The sequence below is a fragment of the Cydia strobilella genome, chromosome 4 (genome assembly GCF_947568885.1).
Source record: "Cydia strobilella chromosome 4, ilCydStro3.1, whole genome shotgun sequence".
In the NCBI taxonomy this organism is placed as follows: Eukaryota; Metazoa; Arthropoda; class Insecta; order Lepidoptera; family Tortricidae; genus Cydia; species Cydia strobilella.
Genome location: NC_086044.1, coordinates 19,681,213 through 19,708,568, shown reverse-complemented (window position 1 = coordinate 19,708,568; position 27,356 = coordinate 19,681,213). Strand labels below are relative to the sequence as shown.

Genomic DNA, 27,356 nt, shown 5'->3' with positions numbered 1-27,356 from the left:
GCGAAGTCGCGATTTATTTAGGAAAATTTTTAATATGTAAATTTTAAGTGCGTTGTAGTGTAGTGTGTTTACTTAACAAAGCCCAACGTTAGCTCGTAATCTTTTATCACCCTCAGGAACACCTGTTGCGATAAACTCCCTGAATATTCAACGATGAAAGGTTTTTTTTTTAAATTAAAACCCTAGACACTCGTAATCCAGTCTCGCATTGTATCTTTAAAAACTGTCTAGTACTCGATGGGTCTCAATTACGATGTAAATAACATTTATCTCCATGCTATCCAAATATCCACCAGACCTAGATCACAAATATTTACTTGGTTTGACAACATCAAACCAGGCATCGGTTTTAGGGAGAAAAAAATTAATGATAGGTACAATAATTGTATTGTACACCTCACTCTTTATTGCTCACCTCATTACAGAAAACAATACATAGAATACAGAAAAGAAGAGGCAGACAACCTTTAGGTAGCGGCAATTAATAAATTTATGTCATTACTAGTGATCGTTCCAAATTTTGTTTGTAAGATAATTCCACACTCTATTTCATTTTTGCGACATTTCAACGTCTTTCGGCCATTCCCCACGAGGTAACAAAACTGCCGAACTGGATTGGAATGCCGTGTGGCATATAAATTACGTTTTATCTGCTGATTTGTAGAAGCACTTCCGATTCTAGGAGTTCTTTCGGCTTTGATTGTTCGGAGAAACTTGAAACTCAAGGATTTTTAGGCGTTTCATGTTTTTCTTTCGATTTTTGCTCTTAAAAATGAAAGGGTTAAGGTATTGGGATAACAAAGCGGAAGCTTAAGTTAGAAATAGACTCGCAATTTGGCTTTTGATACTTATATTATGCGGGGATTCAATTTTTTCACCAATTTGTGTATTGATTTTATTTCGTAAGGAGTTATCTGCAATAGCTTCTATTTTTTGTCAAACTTGCCGTTATCATTGCGCTTGTATATATGAGAATGAGAATATTTGTGGGTTTCCATCACAAAAGAGGCCTTGTGCTTCAAGTGCAATAAGGCCCTTTTTATCTGAAATTCCAACAGAAATTCTGATAGAACGGTTCTTATTGCACATGAAATATAAGGACCCTTCTCTATGGAAAGCTTCATTTGTGACGTTTTCAACCAAAAGGTACCACATAGTCGCTTGTCGATAAGGTTGATTTCTAATTGAAGCTATATGAAAATAGCGACTTACTGACAAGCGACAATAAGTACCCTTTTGGTTGAAAATGGCACATTTTATTCCTCGTAAACCAAATTGAGGTCTTCTTTTACTCGTATTGTATGACAGAAAGAAATTGATTTCTCCTCATTTTAAAACTTGACAACGATCTGTTAATCTAATTTGATTTTGTATCGGAAAGAATTCGTAAACACAGCAAAATACTAGTAATACGACAACATACTACTACTAAGTAATATACGCTTGTTCACAGGAACTATTAATCATTAAGAAATAATAACTTATTTTATTATTTATATATAAGGTGCAAACAAATTAGCTAGCTACAGAAATTTTACGAGATGGTACTTTACACTAGAACAATTAACTTTTAACAGAAATACAGTACAATTTATATCAATTTACATTAAAATTAACTAAAAAGTAAACTAAACTAAAACCAAGTCACAACAATACATCGACATCGTACATAATTAAAGAAATGGTAAGAAATGGTTTTCATATTTATACATAAAGCACCAATAAATTACTAAGAATGCTCTTTGGTGTACCCTTAATTAATGTGTGTTAAAAGATTTTCAAAATCTTTTTGTTTAGATTTACATTTTGATATGCATCTCGCTAACGCTTACATGTTGTTGCTGATTCGTTTTGATTAGCCTCATGCATGAAGTTTATATTTGAACGAAATATGTTTTATTCGGATGTTTGTTACCGTTATATCATGTTACAAATGCATTTCCGTTTTTAAATTACCATTTAATTACTTAAAATTATAAATTAAAAGTACAAAAATTTGCCCGCGAAAAGCTAGCGAGCGAAACGCTCGAAACGCCACGTGACGTCACCCGTTCGACAGATTAGTGTCATTAGTAGCAAACGTCAGTTGGGCCGCCCAACGTGTGACGTCATCACGCTCTGTCGAATTCGCGCCAAAAATTATGAGCGTTTCAACCGCTCAAACATTTTCAACATTTTAAATATTTTTTAATAAAATAATGTTAAGGTTTACAAAAGTATTTTCATCATTTCCGGTGTTCCAACGATATAAATTATGAATCCAAAAATAAAAATAAATTCATGCATGGAGCTAATTGAATATTTTTTTACCTCACTTAGCGGTAACAAGTATCAATAATTGATTTTACAATTCGAATGTCACTTAAAGTCGGCTTCGGCTTCGGTTTTTTCTTCTTTCGGTCTTTATGTTCTGTGTTGTTTTTTCTTTGGTTTACGTGTCAATGGGTACACTGAAAATCAGCGTTGTAACACTACTCATGTGTTGCGACACATCCTTTTTAGGTTCCGTACCCAAAGGGTAAAAACGGGACCCTATTACCAAAGATAGATATAACTCCGTAATAGATGGATACAGTCTAAGGAAAAAACGTGCCTCGAAAATCAAGAAAATTTAATTCTCGTTCAGAGGGCGCTACTAGCTTTGGCCTACTGTCATATAGATGGCGTTGACGGTTTCGTTTGTTATTTAACAATTTTAACGCATATCAGTGAAAGAACATGGGTCAAAATCATAAAAACATTTATCCGCATAAGTACATTTTATCGTATTTTTATAAATCTTCATTTTTAATTTTAAAGTGTGTCGACAGATGGCAGTGAATTTGCTGGGGTTACAAAATTTACTATGACAGTACCGCTCTAGTATAAGTTACTCTATGCTATTACTAAGACTCCGCTGTCCGTCTGTCACCAGGCTGTATCTCATGAACCGTGATAGCTAGACAGTTGAAATCTTCACAGATGGTGTATTTCTGTTGCCGCTATAACAACAAATACTAAAAACAGAATAAAATGAATATTTAAGGGGGGCTCCCATACAACAAACGTGATATTTTTTGCTGTTTTTTACGTAATGGTACGGAACCCTACGTGCGCGAGTCCGACTCGCACTTGGCCGGTTTTTATCTTTATCCTGTTATCCTTTTCTGGAACCACTCGCATTACTGTAGCTTTTAACTTACCTAGATTTAAGCCTATTTTAATTTTGTTGTTGTTGTTGTGTGTTTCGAATAAAGTATCATTCATTCATTCATTCAAAGTATGAACCGTGAGAATTCATACTGCCAGTACGTAGTCGGTGTAACTCGACCAAGTCCTCCGGCAGTTTATAACACAGTCATTAGCATGACATCTGTTCTGCACATTAACGACGCAAGGGGCATGGAAGAGAGCGGAGAAGACCTCTATGAACCTTTCGTATGTATGTCGGTCAAAAATTGTGAGTTCAAACTACGATTGTGCCCTATAGAGCAGAAAAACTATTTTTTTGACTAATAATTTGGTAAAGATCTTTATCATACACAGACGAGAGGTGAAGATAAAGATTAGCGTTTGGTTAGGTCACGGTCAAAGGGATTAAGAGGAAAGGGCTACTCACTGAGGTCTATTCAGATAGTAATATCTTGTTATTAAATGTGTTGTTGTTATGATTTGTCAGATCATATCCATAACCGCTTGACAACAAGATTTTTTTATGTCTTGCTTTGTCTGCGTCATTCTAATTGTGTCGGTGGTCAACCAGCCCTGCATGTCAAAGCAGGGAGATGCCCTGCACAGACAACAAAAGAGAAAATTAAAGATTTGATCTCTTTAAGGGGCTACCCGAGGTTTTCATTGATTTTTAACAAGGTTTGGATCGTATCTCCTACTTTTGCACTACATAAGGCTATTGGTTGGTCTTAACGTAGAATATTTCAATCGGTCATCAACATTTTCTGCCGTTTATCGACTAATTAAATAATCATTTATTTCGGACTAATGTTGGCCGATCCTGAGTTAATCTCGGTCGGTCTGTTAGTTGAAAAGCCTTTCGGCGCACAAAGGATATCTATTAGGATTTGATAGTTGATAGTTAATATCACCGAATCGAATTCTACATTGTACGAATCTAAATAATAGTGCCTGCAACTTGCAACTTCTGTGTGCAACTTGTAATGCGTTTTTGTCTGGTCTAATCTAACCGTTAAAAAATTATTACGCCTTACGCAGCGTACTACGTAGGCGAACAACACGCGAACGCGAAGCGAAGCGATGCGGCGCGGGGTGAATCAATCTTTTGATACCTATAGAATTGTCCTGTGTGGGCGATCGCGTTGCGAACGTGAACGCCGTGGGCCCGCCGCGCCGCCGCTTCGCTTCGCGTTCGCGACTCGCGAGTTGTTCGCTTACGTGAGACGCAGCGTCATACCGTGGGCAAGCAGCTCCACTACCTTCCCTACCTATGTTTTTTCAATGCTATACCACGCATAATTGTTAACTTTGTACATAATGTACTCCTGCATGTAATGGAATGCCTAGTTTCTATGCGATGCGATTGATTACGGACTTGTTATCACGGAAACATAATCTTTTCTCACCTATTGGAGTCAATGCGTTCATTGTCTTTTTAACCATTATTCCAAAAAAACTTAGGTTGTAAATTTTTTTTATACGGGTTGGCTAAAAAATACGTGTATTCCCGTTGCCAGGGAGGTTTTGGGATTATACTGAGCAACTTTTACTATGAGACCAACCTCGAAATAGCAAAAAAAAATTGTCTGTTTCATACATTTTTGCTGGTCCATTTTCTATGGGAGGGTACATTTTTTTTCGTCACCGTGTACGTATACGTATACGAGTTTTACTTTAAAAATAATGACGTTTATAAATTATTTTTGTTGTTTATGCTTAAAAATATTTAATTTGATTAATTTAATAGCCGTTTAAAATATAGTTGGTCAAACCAAATCCTCCATCCTTTTCTTTTGGGTGCTATTAGTACTAGTGTAAGACAAAGATAGTATGATTCTCTGTCTATGTTTGAAATGAGACAGTCCTTTGACAAACTTTATATTTACACAATTTTCAATTGTGGCTGAATGTCGATGGGTCTGTGCCTTCGATGCCTAAACCGCCAAAAAATTTCAATATGGCGGATGAACGTTTGAAATGTCACCGTATTTAAGAATGATTTCGCTTAAAATATAGTTTTTTTCTTCGCAAGTGTGATGAAAAACATTGTATGTAACTCCGGGGGTAAGAATATTGTTACTCGAGTCTTTAATTCACCAGCCTGCGGCTGTCGTGAATATATCGACTGTCGTACAATATTTCACTTACCCCCCCCACGTCGCACAATGTACTATCGTCGAAATGTCTCATTGGTTAGCTATTTAATATATTTTTTATTAACAAAAAAGTTTGTTCATATTTATTGTTTGCAAATATTTTTTGCAAGCATGCAGTTTCGTAGCATTGCTACGCCGTAGGGGTAGCGTAGCTGCATTCGCTACGGTGCATATGCACGTAGCGGTCTACAAAGATGCGCTTCGTAGCGGATTTGCTACAGGAACGTATGCAATTTTGTATTGAATTCTGGATTGACAGATTCTCAGGCCAATTCGAACGTACACTGACATCAGAATGATATCTTAGTGATGTCATTTAGTTATCGTGCGTCTCGCTCGCGCAAATACATGTAAAGACAAGTATAAGGGAAATGCACGATAACTGAATGATATCATTTACATATCATTCTGATGTCAGTGCACGTTAAATTTGGCATGTACGTTTAAATTTTAGATTGTATATTATATACGCTAGTTGCGATATAATCGCACAAAAAATGTATGCACGCAATTCCTTTATTATATTCGGATTCTGTGATTAAATACCTATGCACTTTTTTTTAGGGTTCCGTACCTCAAAAGGAAAAAAAACGGAACCCTTATAGGATCACTTTGTTGTCCGTCCGTCCGTCTGTCTGTCAAGACCCTTTATCTCGGGAACGCATGGACGTAGCGCGTTGAAATTAAAAACCACACTCAGGTCTACAGTCCCTTAAAGCTGTGAAAAGATCAAACTTTTAAGTTAACGTTAAAAAAAGATACGGCAGTTTATGCCGCAAAAAACGTATATTTTGACACTCAAAGGAATCAAAATTGATAGGGTACTTCCCGTTTACCTATAACGGCTATAATTATGAAATTTGGCAAGTAATATCTTCTACACTACAAGTACATGGAAAAATCTCAAAACTATAGTTTGTCAAAACACTGTCTCATTTCAAACATAGAGAGAGAGAATCATATAAACTATCATTGTCTTACACTAGTACTAGCACCCAATAGAAAAGGATGAGTATCGTTTTTAGGGTTCCGTACCCAAAGGGTAAAAACGGGACCCTATTACTAAGACTCCGCTGTCCGTCTGTCCGTCTGTCACCAGGCTGTATCTCATGAACCGTAGATAGACAGTTGAAATTTTCACAGATGATGTATTTCTGTGCCCGCTATAACAACAAATACTAAAAAGTACGGAGCCCTCGGTGCGCGAGTCCGACTCGCACTTGGCCGGTTTTTTGTTCTTATTTACTAACAATTTGGTTTGACCAACTATATGTATAAATTTGTAAGAAAAAAACATTTGACGACATTTTGGTTTCATGTACGACGTAGTATTTGTTAATTTTATTTACAGTACATATGGTGCTACTTTCTTGCACTAGTGCGTAAAAGAGCACTTTTCGTGCATATGTCGAAAGTTTAAAGGGCCATATGTACTGTAAAACGTTGTACGATACACGTGCGAATAGGTAATTCGCAACTCGTGTCGATTTAAAACACTCCCTGCGGTCGTGTTTTAATTTATCGCCACTCGTTTCGAATTTCCTCTTTTCCGCACTTGTATCGTAAATAACTAATAACTATGAAATAAAACTATGAAAACGGATTATATCGCGTATATTGAATTTATAATACATCCGTTTTCATAGTTTTATTTCATGAGTAACTATCGCGGTAACCGAAGACAATTTTATATAACTAGTTATTAGACTTGTAAAATAAGGAAGCTTGTTTTTATTGTAACAACAGGTTATGAATTTGATCTGAATTTGCTATGGATATGTTTAAGAAATATCACATTTGCAAATCAATAATCGCGGTTGTTAGAAGTTGCAAAAACTATTGATTTTTGCTGATTTTTACTGAGTATTTTCCGTAAAAGTTCAAATTCAAAGGGAAGCAAAATGGAGCCCCCCATGACACCATCCTTTACTCTCCGCAGATCGCCGTTCTCGCGTTTGAACTGTAGGAAGTTAGGCATAAGAATTGCGCGTAGGCACGGTGCCTATTCGCGGGAGCGCGGGCGCAGCCAAATACGTGAATATAAATAAACCAGCGGGTTCGATAGCCGGCTTCTTCGCTAATAGTCGTATTGACATAATGAGAGTGATCGTAATGATTTTTAACCGACTTCAAGAAACGGTGGTGATTCTAAATTCAATTGGTACTTCTATTTTTAATATTATCTGTGCCACTTCGTTATTTTCTTTTTACTATTTACATATTATCTGGCAAATCATTTTGCCAGTAGAAAAAGGCACCAAATTCAAAATATACGTAGATCGATCCTTCGCGCTTACATTTTTCAAATTTGCCGCCTGTTTCTTGGCAAACTGGTATATCATGTTAAATATATTAATAACGAGTCACTCACGTATTAAAACCACGTGTTAAAATACGTGAGTGACCCGTTATTAATATATTTAATATGTCTGTGTCTCACGGAAGTTTTGTTGTGTGGTATATCATGATTTTTTTGAGGAATACTTTTTGGTGGGATTGAACCTAATTGAAAAAGATGAGAAGGAAAATTGTATGGCCAGTGTGACTAAATCCGTGATTCACTTCTCTGCAATAATAAAGTTACGTATGCAAGAAAACCGAGTGTTTAATTTATACAAAAACTTATCACAAAAATGTGTGTACTTCTGTAGGTATATTCGTGTAACAGTTCGTAAAAATGCTAAGTGGATCTTATTTACAAATTCTACACCTGTAAAACCTTTTTACTACAGTATGAATCGTTGCTGAATGTCAGCCACTTACACGTGCAAAAGTTGAATAATATTTACTACGAATAAACTCAGACGAGTTTATTGTATACCTACCTACAAAACGCAAACTGCGTCGTATTTATTTATTTCTTGCAAAAAAATTGGCAAGGTCCTATCAGATCACATGAAACGCCACAGACTAGAAAGATACGTTTTTAAACTGCACGCCATCTTGTTTTTTATTGCATGTGGCTCATCTTTTTTAAATGATGACGTTCTAACTCTGCCAACATAGTTTTGCCGTAGGTGAAATTGGTAATCGTACTTCGTTGCGTACTATGATTTTATCTATGACGGTAGAAATAAGTTTGTTGTTTGAGTTAGACAAAGAACAGTGTTGCAATTTTGACAGTTGATTGAACTTTGCTTCTTAGAAACTTTGCACGTGTATGCCTATTTGGGGTTCCGCCATTTTTATAAGCTTTTCATACGTTTTCAGTTACCTAAACATTTGTAGTTAATTTTTAATTGAGGGATAAATATTAAGGCGCTATGCACCGGCGGATAGAGTTACTTTCGCATTTATAATATTAGAAGGGATTATATTACTGATAGTACAGTAGTAGTAGCGGCACAGGATCGGTCGGAGTGGCGAGCCCTGGGGGAGGCCTATGTCCAGCAGTGGACGTCTATCGGCTATGATGATGATGATGATGATGATGATATTACTGATAAAATGGTAACAATTTTACGTAAAATATATATGTATAAGATAAGTCATTATTACTTACTTCAATAGATTATAAAATTAAAATTGCTGTACGATTTTGAAGTTAGGTGTCAAGTGTAACTTTTTAATACCTATATATATACATTCCAATAGTTTTGTAAACACCATAGTAGACAATTTTCAGTTGAACCCAGTACTGAACTACGTGTTTACCTTAAATTGACCTTGGTTTTAATTTTAACGCTTCCCATTCAAAAACTAGTTCTGCCGTGCAATAATTGTCTATGAGTAATGATGACTAACCAACGGTTGCAAACAACTGCATAGTTGGCCAGGGGTCCGAAAGATTCTTTTGAAAATAGCTTTCCGCTGGACTTGTGTTAGGTTTATCAATTTTGGAAAAAACCAGAATCCTGCACAATAAATTCAGCTAAGACTCCTCCGATTTTATTAATTTTACAAACCAAAGGTTATTTAAGGCTGTATTATTTCTTTGCTGTATATTTGTCTATGACCAACGGTTGCAAACAACTGCATCGTGACCAGGGGAGCGCAACCTTCGGCGAGTTTATTTCCGTATGGGTGATTCACTTCATTTTTTTGTCGATGGATTTATTACATGTAATAGTGTAGTGAACTAATATTACACGATAAAAAAGGCTATTACGATATCGACGATATATCATCACCTGGCCTTGAAAATGTATGTACAACGAAATTAACGAAAAGAAAAGTCAATTCTATTGTTTTACGGCCTAGCGATTATTTTATGACAGACAAATGAAATTACGCTTTGATTACACAGGCCAATTCGAACGTACACGGACATCATAACGATATTTGAATGATGTTATTTAGGTATCGTGCGTCTCTCCCGCGCCAATAGATATACGGGCAAGTACGAGCGAAATGCACGGTATCTGAATGACATCATTTATATGTCACTCTGATGTCAGTGTACGTTCGGATTGACCTGACGTCATTCGATCGATTTGAGGTTAGCATAACACCAGTAACGCAAGTTACTGGTGTTCGATCCCAAATTGAAAATGTATCACCTACAAATAGGTCCTGAAAAACTATTATCAAATCATTTTATTTGCCCGTTGCAAAATTTATCCTGTTATTTTATTTATTTTTATTTTATTGATCAAATCAGCATTACAGTGAAACTACAAAATAAAAAATACAAGACAAAGGGTTCCGTACCATTACGCAAAAAACGGCAAAAAAACACGTTTGTTGTACGGGAGCCCCACTTAAATATTTATTTTATTTTTAATACGTAGTGTTTCCATTAAAATATAAAATCACCTGTACTGTGGAACCCTCGCCTTAATATTTAAGACTTAAATATTGTTAAGCTTAAAATAAATTTAAAAGTGGAAAAATTACTGCCTTGGGTGAATTAATTTAAATATTGTTTTTTTTATTTGTTTTTTTTTTTCAGCTTGGGGATCAAGATGGCAGTTTAAAATAACAGGTAAGTACCTACATTATTTTTTACAGTAATTAAAAAATATTTCTTATAACAAACTTATAAAATCGTTCGTTACTTAGGTAATTGAACTTTACTACGCAATTAAAATGATTGCGCTTGGGAATTTATTTGACAGGGATATAAAAACTACTTAATAATATGGTTTAGAATGTGCGATTTCAGTTTTCGACTAAACCGCCAATCGCTCATTCATGCATTTTGATAACGTTGACTACCTACACCACGGGATTGCAAAAAAATGCTTCGTCCTGCCGCTACGTCCCACCGCTGGGCATAGACCTCCTCATGCGCGGGAGGGTTTGGGCTATAGTCCCGACGCAGGCCTAATGCGGGTTTTAGACTACACTACTATACAGGTTTCCTCATGACGTTTTCCATCACCGAAAAGCTCTCAAAAAGCGGATTAAAAAACCTCGCATTAACAGGTTACCTACGGGGTTCCACTCTAGGGTGCGGGTCGTAGTAGTAGCTAGGTTGTGATCCGTGTGATACGATGGCACCACACTGTAGTTTTTTTAGGGCTATTACTTTGTTTACTATGTTTATTTATGCACACAAAACAGATCTGTTTAATTTTATACTATAATTTCTTAGTCTCTCTTGATATCAATTATAGTGCAAAAAATTGTACATTCGTCCGCTCAAGGGGGGGAAGGATACGTGGTGTGTATTGCCGCTAATTACCCACTGCGCTCCCCACATGTCTTTAACACATGTTAAGGTCACTGAACTATTTGAATTTCGATCACGTACAAAGAAGCTGCAAGTGAGTGAATTTTTAACTAGTAACAAATGGCTGAGAAGCGGTAAACCGCCAGCCAAGCGTGGCCTTCCTTTCCCCGCATTAGAACGCCGTACTCTGGTCAAAGCGGAGCATGAGCTTAGTAAGCCAGGGGTGGAGTAACGCTGGTCGTTTCGTATTACGTTTGGCGACGCAGTTTGTTGTTAGGGGGATATTCCTCGCATAATTATCCCCCGGCCGGTCGCAGCATTACGTCACCATTATCGCAATGTGCGTTTGGAATGTGGCTCGGCGAATAGGTTAAATAGATAAATAATATTGATTTAATAGCTATGGAATTTGGTTTTGTACAAAGTTTAACTTTTGAGGATTTCGGAGGAATGGTTGTCTAAGTATTTTGTAAATTATAGTAGACATTTTTTTTGCTAGATCTAATTTTAAAGATCTCCACAAATACCGCTCGTGCGCTGTCGTGTGCTGGTGCACTTTGTTAGACTTAACGAAATTGTTATTACAGCCTTTTTTTACAAATATTTGTACGTAATGCAAATATAAAAATAAAAGATAAATGTGTCAAACTTAATACCTATTGTCCAACTCATTGGATTTTATGTCCAAAAACGTAAATTCTAGACTTAAGACTCTTTTTACTATTATTTTGAATCTTTTTCTCTTTATTGTATTGTATGAGTCTTGTATCGGTTAGTAAGAACTATTAGGTAATCTGTGGTGTAATGTGCACTTGTCCCACTGCCCCACGCCCCCTTTATAATGTTGTTGCGCCCCCCCCCCCAGAGGGCGCGCCCAACACAAAAAAAACCCTGGTCTAGAGGTTACCATCATAAGCATTTAAATCCGACTTCATTCTTCGGTCTAGTATTCTCACAACAAAGCTCTGTATTGTAGTCATACATACAAGTTAAGCGACTATAAAAATGTAATCCAGCCTTAGTGCTAATTCTATGAAGCGAGTGGCGTAGCGCGCGCGCCATTCAGTCTTTGATCAACATGACGTGTGCTTCGTGTTAGCGGGGATAGATTAATAAAATAACTTTTTGACAGCTTTATTTATGCCTTGAGACAGAAAAAAAAATACGATTGCTCGTGAAACCCAATAAATAGGTTTCTCTTTGTAACATTTGATTTAAAAAAAATCAAACCTTAACTCAGATCGATAAATATAAATATTGTCTCAATATCATAATAAATGTTATGTAAATTCAATCGATTTTGTATAATTATATGGTTGTCTCCATTTCGAATGATTTGACTCACTGTAACAGCCTTTAAAGTTAATCCCTTCTAGACCTAATTCTGTATAACGCGCGTGTCTGGTTCTCAGTCGCAATCCATTCAGCCCGAATTTTAAACAAATAACCCGTGCGGCCCGAGCCAGTAGGGCTGAGAAAAAAGTTTTTTTTATGGTCGGACAAGTTGATTTGTTAAGTTTGGGACTAATTCGGTTAAAATGTAAGGCTGTAAATGGAAGTTTTGTCGACCTACTGTTACGAATTAAGTAGGTTTAGTCTCGCAACTCTCGGTTAAGCTGTGAGAACCTATTAGAGAAAAGTTGTTCTTTTATAGAAAAGTAATCCCTCGGGGTTAAAGAAAGATTCTGGCTAAAAATGGTTTTTGGAAATTTAAAATTTGACGAGCCATTAGTTTCGAACAGTAGTCAATATAACTAGTCATTGTGTGCCATGTTAAAAATAGTATAAAACTAATAATTTCAAGAACTTATGAATTCTACCCAGATTCTCTATCTCTGATCTGATTCATGATTCTGATTTCATTATATAACTTTAGTTGTACGAGTACGGCTCAATCAGTAAACTCCAGGGATGTCACATGCGCGTTGTCAACTCTACCATACTGGGTTTTTACCCTATTCCTGATCAATTATCAATCGACGAAATATAATAACCCTCAAGGCGTTTCGATTGTATATATTACTATATGTTATTTTTTTATTATGTAGTTTTGTTATTTAATTTAGTGTAAGTATTTTTATTTTATTTGTATTGTAAACTTTTGATGTTTGTTTTTGAAATTAAAGATTGATTGATTGATTGATTTAAAGTTTTCAAAACTAAGCCCTGCCGGCTTAAATGACATCGCAAGCCGTCAGCCGTCAACGACCACTTCATCCACAGCTGCCTGACACCTGAACACTTCGCTGTCGACTGCACAAAGACAACTTGCGAACTTTGGCCAACTTTCCTCGGGCGGTGATTAGCACGACTTTCAGAAACTGTCGGCGCTGTGCCTAATTGACGGCTGGATTGTGTAAGTTTTTAACAGGCCAAGCTTGGGCAAATTAGCTGAGGTTAGGAAGTATGCTTTGATAAGTTTTTTACCATTGTAATATAGTTTTTTTTATAAGCAGTGTTCAGTTTGCAGCTAATTTTTCTTGACCCGATGGTGTTTAGCCCGACTTTCAGAAACTTTCGACTCTATACTTATGAGAGTTATGAGCTATTTACGACTGAATTATGCTTCTGATAGTTTTGATGTGCTAGTATGGACAAATGAGCTGATGTTCTATAGCTGTTTTACTAATAATTGGGCTCAAATGTCAAATATCAAATGTTTTAAATGCTTGTTTATTGAAATTGTTAGGTATCTTTCCAATTGGATTACATTCTATTAGAAATTTATTTTAATTTTAAATTATCTTTACAATTTCCAAAAACATCCTGAAACCTGATTTCTGATGTACATTGCTAGTGTGGAGAACTGATATGTTTTCGTCGATTGCGAGTAGAAATCTTCAGCTAACTACACTCGAAATCAAGAGGCCTTTTAATTTGGCTCATAATTACCGTCGTTCGGATAAGCGGATGATGTTTGAGTGCTTTTAATTACAGTAGAAGTGTTTGGTGCTGGTAATATTATGTTGGGAATAGTTGTCAAGTCCCGGAGGCGCGCCGGATTAGGCCGCCGGTGGGGTTGCAGGCTCCCGGCTCACCTTGGAGAGTAATTATAATGATCGGCGCCGGAGCCCTAGTCTGGGCCGGGACTCCTTCCTGGAGAGGCGTGCCGGGCGATGGGGTGGCGCAGCGGAGGTACGCCCACGCACTTCCGTCCCGTTTCCGCCTACGAAACACGCATAGACTAAGCTAGCCGCCTCTCGCTTACACGTCCCGTCGTGACCCCCACGCCCCCACGCACTGTAATAACCCAATTTGTAAGAACCCCCCATTTTCAAGGACGGACGTCGGTCTTTATGGCGGCGGCGACGGCGGCGTCGATTCCCCGACCTTGTTTGTTTCAGTTTCTTTTTGTTTAGGAACTGGCTCAGCTTATTTTGGTACGTCTACCGGGCCTGGTCTAGCTTGTTTTGTGGAAGTATCGACTGTTGCCTGCGACGGGGTTCATTAAGCGAGTTCCTGAGCAATTAGACATGATCTTAGTAGTAATTTCGCGGTTTCAGTTCCTTAGGGCGAGTAACGAGCGCTAGTCTGGGAGCTTTTGTTGTGAACGAAAATTGAAGGTGACGTTTTCTCAGGGGTGGTACATATTTTGCATGATTTATGGAATAAGAGTGAAGCGTGCCCGTGCGAGGCCTCATTTGTTTAAATCGTTGTAGAGTTCAAGGTCGTCGACAACACCCTTATCAAAACCCGTCCTTTAGGATCGTCTAGACGGTTCCTCACCTCAACCCTTTAAGGGGTCCAGTCAATTTATGAATTGAGCGAAATAAAGATTCTGGGTTACATTTGTGGGTTATTGTGTTTCTTTTGTTAGGGATACCTTAGGATTCAGTCGTCTATTGGATAATAGATATTGAATCCACATGACTTATTTGTGACAACAATATAAATAAGGTGTTTCCGGGGCATATCTGTAAGTATCTATGATTCTTTTGTTAGATGTGACTTAGATTTCAGGCATCCATCGACTAATACGCCAGAGAATCTAATGACTAATTTGTTTGTGATAAAATCATATTAATAATAATATAATTGCGTCTGTGTTTGTTCCGGAGGTGTTTGCCGAAACTTCTCTTGTACCTAATTTAATAAATGAAGTTAATTAGTTATACCTGTTATTTGTTGTGTTTTCCTTTAGTAGAGATTCTGTGTTAACTTTACAATGCTGTAGATATATCCATTATTGACAATGTTAATTTGAGTTATTTTTCAGCACCGGTATTTAAATGCTCATCTAATTTGTTAATATTGTGGTTTAGCATATTAGTTTACATTCGATTTCTAGTATTTTTTTAATTAATGTTGATAAGGAAGTTCGTTGGATAGCGATTTCGTGACATCAGGTGAATAACTATTTACTTATGCCTGCTGCAGTTTTTTTTCAGTCATCTGTTAGATTCGGTGGGTTGTTATGGTTGACTATAATTAGTCAACAATATATACTTTTTATATCTATGTTTACTTAGATTAATGTGATAAGAACATAATGGACAAAGGCGGGGAAGTTAATAGTTAATAGTCGGAATAGCGATATCAATTAAGTTGTCCCATATCGCAAAATTCAAAGTGAATTTGTAACAGCATAGTTTAAAGGATCGTTCAGCTTTCGAACACTCAATAGTACTTAAATTAATGCTACATTAACATTTCAAAGCAAATAATTTAGGCATGATCTCTTTTCACGGGCTGTTCAGCTAAAAATCCAACTCAAGCCCTTTGAAATTCAAGTCAGAGGAATTCTAGACAGTAAACACCTGCTTCGAGGCTGTCAACAGTCTCCCTCCCATCTAGAATGTTCCTGGGTCATTTAACCCTAAAAATTTAATCCCAATCTAAGAAATTGACTTGCTTGACACTTTTCCGCTTAAGTGGAAACAAGACACACCAACCAAAATAATTCCAATGCAATCCTACTTAAAGTGACCCAAATAAGAGTGAGTTCCAGTCAACATTTCAAGTTGCGACAGAGAAAGGTGAAAAATTAGCGCCTTTCGTCTTTATTCGATTGGTCTCAAGCCTAAATTGTCGTAAGTATTGTAAGTTCAGTCGGCCGTTGGAGCGTTTTTACTCTAGATATCAGAATCTCAATGTCTTTGATGATTTAATTATAAGGGCGGGGTAGCCCTGGGACAGGCCGAAGTCAGACAGTTGTGAACTTTGTATAAATTTAATTGGTTCTCATGAACGTGATGTACATCTTTTTTGTTTCAATAAACGACGGCAGCTCTTGCAGCTTTAAGTAGATTGATGACTTTGAATTCCTATGAAATACATGCGGCCATATTCTGATACACCTCTATTTGATAAAATTACCACTGTAAATAATGTCTCAATGTTTTTCTTCTTACTTATTTATTTCAATATAATGTTGTAAGAATGGAAGAGCGGAGCCTTCTGGCACAAGTAGCTGTTTACTTAAAATAAGGTTCTTGTTTTGATTCTAGTTAAAACCTATTGTGTATATAACCAATCAATAATTTTTAATTTTAATTTTCAAGAATTGGTAAGGTTACTACGATGCTGAAAACTGTACAAAACTACTTTTTCATACTTACGTAAAGCCACAAAAAACCGTAATATGACGTCGAACGAGTCACGACCCCTACGTTGGGCGCCATCATAATGTTGTCGGCTAGCTAAATTGCATTTCGACTTTAATGAAAATAAATAAAATATTAACTCATAGTTGGGTTAGGACTCTTTACCACTGAAAATCCCGTTTTTGCGGGTACCTACGGTTTTTTGCAGAATACCGTACCTGCAAAAAATGGCAGGCATCGTGGGGTGAATAGAGAAATTATGAAGTTGTTCTTTCAGTTGTTATTTTTAAAAACTTACATCTCTAAAATTAGAGTTTTTGGGATACGTATACTCTACATTTATACCTAAAGAAGTTAATAAAACGTCCTAAAAGTCAGATTTTTGTGACTGTAAAGTAAGTCCTTGCCGAGGTAAGAAATGAAGCCTGTCTGAACTTTGTTCTAGCGGTAAATGTAGAGATATTAACCAAGTAATAGTTTGCTAACCTGGTAATATGGTATCTGTAGTACCTAAATAATAAGTAATATCACAATTTTTCTGTATAATTAAGCCTTTTTTTTCCAAAAAAACAATTTAACAAGCAATTTTACGTGATAAAGGGTCACCGAACACGCATATGGGGTGACTAGTTACGCTATAGGAGGTGATTAGATACCACAAAGGGGTGAAAAATAAAAACTTTTTGCGTCAAAGAACTGTTTAACAGATATACATACTATTTGCCAATAGAGTATGATCATCATAATTACCAAATTCGATGTCTTTAACAACTAAAACTGAATATTTCTAATCACCACTGTCTTTTGTCTATCGACCCCGTTTTAAGGATATGGAGAAAACAGGTAGTTTTCTTTGATTTTTCTGAACTAGGTGGGTAAAAATTGATTTCACAAATGCAAATTTGAATAACCGAGACTCAAATAATGAATTCAAAATTATTACTTTTATCATTTCGATTCTTGGTGAAAATCGTGTCTTTTCACCCCGGTTTACGGTAGAGTAGGCTTCAGTACAAGAAAAAGTAACCAAACAGTTTTTCTTTTTATAATGTTTTATATTATGCTCTTTATAAAGCAACGTGGGACCTGGGGAGGACCTACATTTCCGTGGGTCTTGTGACGTCAAATTCGTCTGTTTCCTTTGTGTCTGTCCTAAATGCAGGGAAATTGCTATCTATTATATACTTTTTGTGTAAAAGGAACTCTGACCTGATTTTATCTAAATACGGTTTCAATAAATAAAAAAACCGGCCAAGTGCGAGTCGGACTCGCCCACCGAGGGTTCCGTACTTTTTTAGTATTTGTTGTTATAGCGGCAACAGAAATACATCATGTGTGAAAATTTCAACTGTCTAGCTATCACTGTTCTTGAGATACAGCCTGGTGACAGACAGACAGACGGACAGACGGACAGCGGAGTCTTAGTAATAGGGTACCGTTTTTACCCTTTGGGTACGGAACCCTAAAAAACCCCTGAATTTTGGCAAACTTTGGCCGGAACCTTAAAATGTGATGTAGCTGGGCTCGCTCCGTATATTTAGGGCACTGCTCAAATTCAGAAAGTAGTATATCTCTCTCAGATTCAGACGACTAACAGACTTTGGCTTTATATAAAGAGTCTGTGGGAGGCAGGCGAGGAGGCGTAGGCGGTTCTTGACTATTCGACAATTCAGGATTTAGATGTTCTGTTCATCAACGTACCCATTTCCAACTTACTGTGTGGAAAAAGGACAGCGACATTGTCGACATATTAAAGAATACCCTTGCTCACTTGCTCAACAAAAATATCAACGTTTTTTCACATTTTGGTCTAGGGGTGGCGTTTTCTTGGAAAAGTAACTAGTAATAAGCTTTTTTTGTCACAATTAATAGAAATGTTGAACGTACATAAAGCGTAAACTGGGCTCTTTAAGTTAGGTATACACACAGACCCTTGTCTGGATAGCCGTCACAAAAGGCTAGCATGACTGAGCTTTTGGGTGAAGCGCTGGGAGTTAAACATTAAGTCATAGCAATCCCTTTCTTGGTGGACGAACATGTCTTGAAGAAATACACTAAAAAAATCTCACCCTCTTGTATAATAAGAACAAGCCTCTGTCAAACAGCGAGACGTATATATGCTGGTAATAATGATATCTTGTAGGCCTATATTCTTATAATAAGTAGTTAATAAGCGGCTCTGTCTGCTAAAACATGCTACAAGAATAAATAAATAAATTAGACATTTTAGATAACGGTATTCGCCTTCATAAAACACCCAAAAAAGTACTCAATTATCCCTTACAAAAAATACTTCAAACACCTATTTATGACCATCCTCGAAGACGGTCAAAGCGAAGCTTTATCTGTAATATTCCCAGCTTTACCGTAGACAATTTATGGATATAACTAAATTCTACATTGTGTGCAGGGTGGAATAACTTATAAAGTATAAGCCTGAAATCGAGGCCAGTCTTTCATAGGAAACTGGCTGGGAACACGCGACAAAACGCACGCAAGTCCAGTTTTCGTACTACATGACGCCTTATCGCGCACTAAAACCGATACAATCGCTGACATCCTTCCATATTTCAGCCCCAGCATGCAATGGCTCCACGCTATAACCTATATAACCCGCAATGTATAGTCGTACGCTTTACCAACGCTTTACTGCATATCTGCAATAACCCCGCGCTCCTGCCGCGCGTGCTAACTCACCACCGATAATACGACCTACGATGAAGCAATAAGGGCCGGAATCACGTGAACTTTATCACGGATAAAGTGCTTGTTGTAAGGTTTCCTGGCTATGAAGGATTTCATCGGCGCACATTGGTACTAAGGTTTTGTTTGCCGACACGCAAACGGCTTTTGTTTTAGTATGCCAAATATTAGAATTTCAGCCGGCAAAACTAGTTTAGTAAGCTTTTCAACTTTGGTTATTAACGCTCGATAGATGGGTTTATATTTACACATCTATGTTTGGTATGCGAATTCGATATTGGATCGGTCAGGTAGGAGCGAGACAAATCGACATAGAAACTTATAGCGAGGCGCTTAAAAATGTCGATTTAGTCACGTAGATAAATACGGAACATTTGTTCACACTGCAAGCAGACTCGCTAACGACCTTGAAAATTCACTGTTGGAGCGCGGAAAGCGCTGGGTACGTCGTCAGAGGCGTTGGCAAGCGCGAATTGATAGCGACTTGCAAGTAAACGGGGCTATTGCCCTCCCCATTCCATTGCAAGGCTACCCAGGGCCGGATTCGGAGCCTCGTAGTCATGACGATGAGCTCGTTGCGATAGTGACTAGCCTTCTCCCGCCCGCCCGCGCCCCGCGCCGCTTATTTCAAGCTCTTTTCAATAACTTCCCTCAATATCACCCGAATCTATACCTGGATATCCGAAGGTCAAATATGCGAGCTCCCAGTATTTGGAAACGCTTTTGACAAGTTTCTGTGAGAACCATTACCGATCGCATTTTGCGGCTAATTTAGTAGAGAGAAAGGTCAGCATCTGACGTTAATTCAATTAAACCGTTTGTAATTAAAAAGGGATTAGTTTAATTCAACTTATTAGAGCCGGTAAAATTCGAAGACTGTCTAGTCGCTTATTTAGGCTGTGCTTTTTCTTCAAAAAAAAAACATTAAATATAAATATTGAAAACTAAAAGTAGATAGGTCTTGCCTCCCGAAAGCTCTACCTTTTCGTATTTAATAAAACGTAGCTGATTTGACCTGTCAGTACGCGTTCTATTTACCTTGGTGCCTTTTATGTGTATTTAGGTAATGTATCTTTATGTACATTTTGTTTCGGGAATACCGTAATTGATCGAAAATATCGAATAATGTTTACGAATGTCTCGATAAATATCAAGTAAGTATGTGAAGAAGATCAGAGACTCGGTGACTCGCCCACGGGACCCTTATTGTGTAGGTACGTCTGATTTCCGACAGGCGAGTTGATAATGTATCTGTCGGTAACGTGTCCTAGATAGCCATGGAAAATGATGTAGAGTAAGTGTTAACTAGAGGCTTTAGAAAATATTTAAGATAAAGGTTGTAGATGGACTAGTAGTAGTAGACTTATTTTAGGTTTCTTAGAACTGCTAAGTAAAAACCGCGCGCTGTTACGTCTGTTACAATTTTAAAACACGCAGCAAAGTCTATATTATTTTGAACAAAGTAGATAGACAACTTATGAGTATTTATTTAAATGTTCGCATAAGTTGAAATTGTTCTGTAAATACCACTTTGATGCAATGAAAAACCCATTTACCGTTTAATTTAATAGAAGTAACCGTTTAATTTTGCAAACAAATCTACGCTACGGCTACGGAGACAAGTTATTCACAATTACAGTCTTATTTGGGATTATTACTACCTATTTAAGTGTCCTGTAAATACTTAATACAAATGACACTTTAAACAGAATATGGCAGCGAATTAAATGTACTTGCATAAAACTTTTGTCCACTTTGCTGTATTTTCGTTTTTTCCGTTACTATACTGTAGGTTAAGAAGGTGACACTTTAAATAGCAGAGTATTTTTATTTATCAAACGTTTGTGTATGTGTTGAAATCCTGTAACTATGTTTTACCTGTCTATATAGTAGGTATGACGCTGTAGGTAAGTTTACTTGGGGTACGAAAATCAATATATAAACCTAAACTAGGTAGGTACGTAATTGAACAATGTTTAGAGCGTTAGGTAAACTAGGTTAGGTTTGCTGGCATAATATTTGTGATAAACTTACTTACCTACCACATATCGGGTATAATGTCCAGCGTTTGCTTAACTTTTATTATAGGTATGTCGTGTTAATATTTAAGTCATAGAAATGTCACAAACAATCAGTATGAATGTAAATCTGGAAGTTGCGAATTCCATTGAATTAAATAAAAATTCAATGTGTAATCGCTTCATAAAATCATAAACATGAAAAAAGATTATCTCACAAAAAAAAGATTTTTATCTATGTTTGCTCTAGCGTGTCAAGTGCGGCCCTGCATGGGATGTTCGCTGTATGCCAAGTCACAGTTTGCTATTTGTGCGCGCCGGGCCTCCGAACTTCTCCGCCCGCGCCCGCGCCCCGCGCCCTTCGACCATAGACAATGCTAGTTAGACGGGGCACTTTTCTAACACGGGTGAGCGAGCATTTTAAATGCAGTTCATTTTGTCGAAAATTAATTACTGATTTAAACTTTCACGATTTTTACTCATTATTATTCACAACGACGGGACTTAATCGCGTAAAATAAGTTTTAAATTTACCTCCGACGTTTCGAGGACGGCGTTGTCCCCGTGGTCTCGGAGAAGACTCTTCCCTTCTTCGTCTTCTCCGAGACCACGGGGACAACGCCGTCCTCGAAACGTCGGAGGTAAATTTAAAACTTACTTTACGCGATTAAGTCCCGTCGTTGGGAATAATAATGAAAATTAATTAGTTAAGAATATTAAATTTTTTGTTAAGAATATTCGCAAGTTCAGGAAAATAGGGGAGACTTCGTTGTATTTTCTCTTGCGTGTTCATGATATTATCTCTCAGGGTCTGAACTCATGAAACGTTTATTAGGGATCCGTAACAAACGTGTATATAGGAACCCTTATTATCTTCCTAACGCCTGTACCGGCTGTAGCCTTATCGTTTCAAGTAGAATTTATTTGTAACTAGGTACAAAAATGTTTCAAAATAAGTTTATTATATTACTAAATAAAGTTCGTAGGGGAAGTCGGGTTAATTACGAACACCTAAGGGAGTTTTGGAATAAATCAAAAGATAGTATTTGTAGGTTGACTGTAATAGCATCTTCTGAAAGGTAAATTATCGCACTTTAAACTACTACAATCAACAATATTAATTTCTCTTTATTTAATCAACTTTTTAACAGAAACAAAACCTCTTAGTGTTTGTGTTTACCCGACACTGGTCGGGCAATCACGAATAACTAATGGGACAGTTAAGATCGTTCACAATTGACCCAGACTAGCTTAAAAATGAGATCATGTACGACAGATTAGTCAGGATTAAACATAAAATTAAAAAATGTACACACTGCCCGGTAAAAATCACAACGTCAGCCAAGTGAAGACGATTGCCCGGCTGTACACTTTTTATGGGTTTATTTTAAACAAACGTAAAATGGAAATTTAAAGTCTAACAGAGAGGTACTTTTATAATTTTAATTAACAAGTTAAAGAGCCGATTTTTGTTATATATGGGGCAATGCCGAACGTTCGTAATTGACCCACTCAATTCGTTCGCCTAAACCAAAGTCCTCAACTTCAAATTTTTTATGCAAATATACGAGTATGTCGTGTTAGAACTATTACTTATTACTGTAGAAGTTACAATGTTATAATTTATCGGAAAATTGCAACGATAGTAAGCAAGTATTTGAATTAGTTTTAACTTGAATCCTGTGTGCACCCGTAACTTTCCGCTAGTCGCTTGGTATTAGTGATGGCGTGATTTCTAAGATGAGTTAAATCATGATCTCTCTCTAACATAGTGAAATAGCTGCGTTTGCGATTACCCAGAGTTCGTGATTACCCGGCCTTCCCCTATTTTGTATGCAGATTTTTTTGATTTCCACGATGTTACTGAAACTAGACCTAACCGCGAATAAATGTTTTATTTAGGTATTTAAATAATATTTCGCGGGATTTTCTGGATGTAAACAGGAAAAGTGTCATTGTCACCCGACTGCCTTGTGTAGTCACATCACATATCTTAAGCGGGCTGTACACACTCGTCGAGGGACCCCGAGACAGGCCGAGAACGAGTGTGCATGCTGCTCCCTTCTAGTCTCGCTGTTCCTTGTCTCGTCTCCGATTGGATCCGAGCGGTGCCGAGACTCGGCGAGAGGCTCTCGACGAGTGTGTACAGCCGACATTACAAAAATCCTCCCACATTAGCTCGATTCCCTGTACACCATTAGCTCGATTCCCTGTACACCCCCAGATCAGGTTGAGACCGCTCAACTGATTTGCGCTGGAGCCAAAACTCTTTAGGAGTATTCCAGCGTAGCAAAACCGTCTCGTGTGATGCGGAAGGGTCCTGGATTTTCCCCAGGCTACCATCCCCCCACACAGTCCTACCGCTCTAATTACCCTAGTGTAATAGAACCCAAGTCAGGTTAAAAATTAAAAATAAAACACAATCCTAACTTGAAACTTATTCTATGACTTAATTATATTCCAAATTGCACCGCAACTTATCTGCTAAAGCAGCCTCTAAACGATTCAAATCACATCTTATTTAAAATCAAGATTGATACGTCATGCATCATGTAACAGTTTTATTGATATAACAAACCTCAGAACTAACGCACTAATTTCATTCCATTTGCAACCTTCGTTCGTAGTTAACAGAGTGCAAATTGAAAAGCATTTTTGTTCTAGCTGATGCCCTTTTGTTCGAACCGTAGGGTGACCATATGAAGACGCGTCTTCCAAAAACCATCATCGCCCTTTCGTTCCACCATAGCTTAGGCCTCCTAAAAGGCTCTATAAATTGTCCGAAGTTGGCATGGCCGCGTGGGTCGAGTTTTTTATTTATGTTATTGTTTTGTGTCTATTCTTTTGGCATGAGATTGTCTTTGGAAAGTTTAAGCACGCGTAGTCCTTGAGCCTTTATTCTCAAATACGCATTTGACGTATCAAAATAACTTTGAAAACTGGTTGCTTAAGCCATGCCGTTCTAACTAGACCACACACCTATATTGCGATCGGGATATATTGGTATTTGGTATGTTTGTAGTTTATTTGATGTTATAGGGTAACTACACTATGATTGGCCCTTCGTATAGTCATTTGCCCCTATTTTTTAGGAAAGTCAGCAATGCTTTGTTCAAAAGAGGCCAATAATTGGAGGGGGCCGACATTAGTATAGTACAGTCAAACCACCCATTTATTTTGCAATACCACAACTAAAGGTTGTCTGGAAGAGATCGCTTTTAGCGATAAGTTCGCCTGTTGTTTACCTCTACTTCTGTTGATGATTTCTTTCTGTATTGTTTTTTTTATTGAGGTGTGCAATAAAGAGTATTTGTATTGTATTGTATTTTTTTTACAAGTTCAACACTTATTTAAGTACCAATACCAACAAGTAAGCTAGTAGTGTGTAAGTTTAGTGTTTTCTGGGTGTTTTCCGCCACATATGAAACTACATATGTTGCCTCAGAACTATGTTATTCAAAATAATAGCCACATCAAACCAAGATGTGTTAGTAAAAAAAAAATATTGGACATTCTTACAGTTTTGGACCATAATTGGGATTTTTTTAATTATAGTTATATGATGTTATTTTACGGTACCCAATTTGGTTTGAATTTCCAAATTACAATACAGAAATTTGCTCTATCTGATTTACAAACAAGCGTAGCAAACATAATATTTTATTTAAATACCTTTTTTAAGTGGGGGGGTGGGGGGGGGGGGGCTGGGTGTACCCTCTACAACAATAACAGTCCTATCATATCTCTAAATTAGTTACCTAACATTATATCGATTGCGCGTATGTTACAATCCGTATGTCTGCAAAAACTTTCAACCTATCCCCATTATAAAGTTGTGTTATACTTTCCAAGTTATAATAACTGTCTAGTTAGTCTGTCAGCGTGATTGTTCAGCGATGAATGATAGCTCCATCGATCACAGGTGTTGTCTATGACTATATTAGGATAACTAAATCTATTCGATATTTGTACCGTCCAGATGATGTAAGACGAATTCGGCTTGACATTGACCTTAAGGCAGCCCCTCTGCCCATGATTACATAGGGTTCATCCATTAATTACGTCACACGAATTTCGAGGTTTTTTGACCCCTCCCCCCTCCTTGTCACACTTGGTCACATTTGGCAAACCCCTCCGCCCTGGTGTGACGTCACGACATTCTTTCAAATCGAATTAAGTATTATTAATATTTTATCAAAATATTTTTAACAAAAGAAATATTACTAATTTTATAACCCAAAACAGATAAGGAAAGAAAAATAAAAATGGTTATTTAACTGTACAGCGAATAAAATAATTTAAATAAGAATGTGAAGTCCCAAAGTTTGTGACTCCCCCCTCCCCCTTGTCACATGTCACATTTTCTTGACCCCCCTAAACGTGTGATGTAATTAATAAATGACCCCATAGGAACGAGTAATAATGGCCGAGGTTTTTCTTTGGTAGCGCTTAGAAGCTCTGGCTGGCATAGTGGACAGTCAGTTATAGACGATCAATATAATCACGTCGCTTTTATATATGGGATTTACATGTGCACGTAAGTTTCTCTTTCGCGAAAAAATGGTTGATAATTGATCGCACCCTCGTCAGCGGTGTGATAGGTGACATGCCTTGTCCGACTGCTGCTATTTTTTCAGACGCCACCATTTAAATTCAAAATATGTTACATTTAGATCTCGCCAAAGGGGACATTCTGATCGTTTCGCTGTGACATCTTATAAGCATTGTTCAAATTGGGCCGAAACTCTTGATCCTAAGGAGAATGAGCTCAACATTTTCAAGAATACCTACCTAAAACTGATTACTAGATAACTGTAAATTTAAAGTCGCAAACAAGTACGCTCCAGAAAGCCCTACAGCCGGTATGATTCTGGATATTTAAATTAGTGTGCGAACTAGAGCGGGCCTGGAAATCCATCAAAGGGATCGTTGCCATGGAGACGGATTCTTGCTACCCGAATTTAAGCTCTGCCATCAAAATGAGAACTCCGGGCGATAAATAATTAATTTCCGTATCGGTACGATTGTACGTACGGAAAACTTGATTATTTAGGGGTTGACAATTAGGAATGTTTTCTGGAACATGGTTTAAGAAATCATGCAGAGTATAATTAGTATAATTACCTTTTAAAAGTTTTCATACAATTTGACAGCCGTCAGAATTCTCATACCAACCAGTGGCCCATACCGAATAGAGAAATAGAGAATGGAAAGATAATCGCTGGTAGTTGATCGGTAAAGCGTATGGTTTCCAAACCGGAGGTACTAGGGTATAAACCGTACTTGCATCAATCAATTTCTCGGGACTCGTAGGAATTTCATCATTTATTTTACCTGTTGCTTTTATTGCTTGTAGGTTGTGATCCCCGTTCAGGCGGTATATCATGCTCGCATTTTTGTCACTTGTCATGTCATGCGTCACTTTCGCACTTACATACTTGTTAGAACGTGACAGGCATGATGACAGTTAATAAAAACTGACCATCTTAGCCCTACAGGCTCTTACTAAAGGCGCCCACTGACTATCAGTCCGCCGGACGATATCGGCCTGTCAGTTGTTCGGACCTGTCAAATTTTTGTTCTAACTGACAGGCCGATATCGTCCGGCAGACTGATAGTCAGTGGGCCCCTTTAGTCCAGCAAATATCGCTTGCCATCCAGCGCGGCAATGCCGCAACTGCCGCAAGTAGGTATATTTTTGAACACGTTTGGACGGGGTGGGGGTCGGAATGGGGTTTATAGTATAGATAATGTAGGTAGTTAATTTCTAGTTAGTTTTAGTGTTTTTGTTTAGTTCTATATGTAGGTACCTACGTGTTTGTTTTAGATTTTAATATTTTGATAATGTTTCGTGTATGATGACTGTGTGTTTTTTAATTAAATAAATCGACAATTTTCCTTAGTTGTTTTTAGAATAACATTTTTATCAGTAAAAATCTTTGTGACATAACTTATGACATGACTAAGTAATTACATACTTTCTGTTACGACCTTGTCGTAATTTTTGTGTCCGCGTATGGATTTGAATGTCTTTGTTCATTCATAGCTTATAAATGACTTTTTATAACCTCGAACTCGGGTAACGACCCAAGTATAATGGCATAGTTGAGTCTGCAAAATATATATAACATATTTTCATTCACACTTCATA

The 27,356-nt window shown here is 37.3% G+C and overlaps 1 protein-coding gene across 1 annotated transcript in view; it reads left to right on the top strand.

Annotated features, from left to right (window-relative positions):
- The first annotated feature begins 10,227 nt into the window (after positions 1–10,227).
- LOC134740825 (zinc finger protein chinmo) overlaps positions 10,228–27,356 on the top strand; it is a 125,134-nt gene continuing 108,005 nt past the window's right edge. The window contains exon 1 of the mRNA XM_063673468.1: positions 10,228–10,251. The gene's annotated coding sequence lies outside the window, so the exon portion shown is untranslated. The remainder of the gene's footprint in view (positions 10,252–27,356) is intronic.